Genomic DNA, 2,499 nt, shown 5'->3' on the forward strand with positions numbered 1-2,499 from the left:
TGGATCTAAGAAAAAAAAAAAAAAAAAGAGTTGGATGAAGTTTTTTGGTTGAACAAAAATAATTAAAAGAGTATACTATAAAATAAAACATGTGAAAAAAAAAAGTCAAAATGCAAAGAACAAAAAAATATTAAAAAAACGCATCATCCTTCCTTCGTGAGTCTTCGTGAATCCTTCTGCAAGGGCCATGATGGACACTAGCGTTGAAGAAGTGGACTTGTTGCATAAGAGTAAGAAGAAAATACGGAACGATGATGGTGACTTCGGAGGAGATACGTTAAGGGTACCAAGACAGGAAGAGTGGATTGTGAATAAAATTTCGTCCATAGAAACTAATGGAAGGCGCAAGACCTATGTTGACCTGGTTATCCATACCAGTGCAGAGTCAGATTCAGACTCTGAAGACTCGAGTGAGGAGAAACTGAAAGAGGAGGAGTCCGAGAAAGAAGATAAAGCAATGAGAATGGAAGAGCTCAAAATGAGTCAAGCTGCCAAGGAGGCCTTAAGATGGGTAAGGATGGAGGAACGTTCAAACCCTGCTATAGAAGTGTCTCGCCTCCAAAATGGAATTATTAGCATCAAAGTGAACAAAGTTGAAAAGAAAAGATTGGAGAAACCATGGAAGCATGCATTAGTAGTCAAGCTGTTGGGTAGAAGAATAGGGTATGGAGTGCTGAAGCGGCGTCTGGATAGCATGTGGGCGAAAACTGGAGGCCTTGACCTCATTGATTTGGGAAAAGAGTATTTTGTGATAAGGTTGTACAATGAAGATGATTATTGGCATGTCATGGAAGGGGACTATGGCTGCTCTTCAACCATTATCTCACCATCTGAAGATGAACACCAGATTTTCATGTTTTTGGAACTAAGGTTAACAAAGTGGCTGCATGGGTCCGACTCTCAGATGTACCCATAGGATACTATGAAAAAAGATTCTTAGGTAAAGTAGGAGACCAAATAGGAAAAATTCTCAAGGGGGACTTGAATACTGCGAATTAAGCAAGAGGTAACTTCGCACATCTTTGTGTGGAATTGGACTTAAGCAAACCCTTGGATGCTAAATATTTGGTGAATGGAGTTACTTATTATATTGAATATGAGGGGATACACATGATCTATTTTTCTTGTGACAAGTTTGGCCATATTACTTATGGGTGCGTGTCGAAAACCATGGGAAGAGAGGAGAGGGGAATCCAAGTCCAGAAGCAACTAGAAGCGGTGGAGGAGGAAGGCTCCCAACAACCACATCTGGGGCAAGGCGAGAGCATTCCAAGAGACAAGGGTAAAAAAGTAATTGAAGACCCTCATCGATTTGGTGAATGGATGGTTGTACAGAAACAAAAAAAAAGACAAAAAGACAATTAGTAGAAAAAGAGGGCAATGGTACGAAAAGTAAGGGAGACAAAACAAAAGACGTAGTGGAGGAAGTGGGGACAAATTTCAGGTACGAATTTCTGGCAGAGCATTCCAATGACAATGATGAGAATATGAAAAGCCAAGCTAACTGCAATCATATGGAATAAAATTGTCTAAAGATTGCACCCACCCAAGTCGCCTACAAAGCTATTGTTAAAGTTGTGCCCAAAAAGCTTGTGATCCAAAGGAGCACCCAACTTTACCCACTCTTGTTGGACCAGAAGCAACAGGAAAGCCCAATAATGGTAGGCCCACCGGAGAGAAACCTTGATCTTATTCACTCACAAGAGGAGGAGATGGGAGAAACCATGGTCATGGAGACTCCCATGCCTCTTGAACCTAACACTAATCTAGAACCACCTGATCTAGGAGAAACCAAATTCTCAGGGACAGAGCTCGATGTTATAATTGCTTAGGGTATAGACGAAGTGATTGTGTGGGGCAATAGTGAGGTCCCCATGAGAGAACATGAAAACATGGCCATTAAGCTTGCTTGACAGACTTGCTTTGGTTTGTTATCAGGTTTGGTTTCGGAACCTTTTCTCTTTAGTTTTTTATTTTTTAATGATTATCTTTTGTTAGAATACTAGAGGGGCAACTAACCCCAAATTCACCAAAGCCCTCAAAGAATATTGTTTGCAATATAAGCCTGATCTGGTGGCCATCCAAGAAACCAGATGCAGTGGGCAAAAAGCTTTGTCTTCGAACAAGAGTACAAGATTTAACTTCTATATTATTATTGATGCGAACGATTTCTCTGGTGGAATATGGTTGATGTGGAATAATCCTAACTATCGGATTTTTGAGGTAGCAAGGCATAATCAAACCCTCGATGTTCGTATTAAAGATGGTGAGTTAAGCCTCAAAGTAGTCCCTAAACTTGCACTCGAGCCTCAAAATGATCCTTGAAATTAATAGTTCCTCAAATTCGTCTCCGAAATTACACTCCGGGACTCATAGTAGTCCCTGAGTCATTTTCCGTTCATCAGAACTTTAAAACGACGTCGTTTTGAACCAAAAGAAAAAGAAAAAAAAGCATACCGTAGACCCCCAATTTAAAAAAAAAAGAAAAAAAAAAAGAAG

The sequence above is a fragment of the Arachis duranensis genome, chromosome 7 (assembly GCF_000817695.3).
Source record: "Arachis duranensis cultivar V14167 chromosome 7, aradu.V14167.gnm2.J7QH, whole genome shotgun sequence".
In the NCBI taxonomy this organism is placed as follows: Eukaryota; Viridiplantae; Streptophyta; class Magnoliopsida; order Fabales; family Fabaceae; genus Arachis; species Arachis duranensis.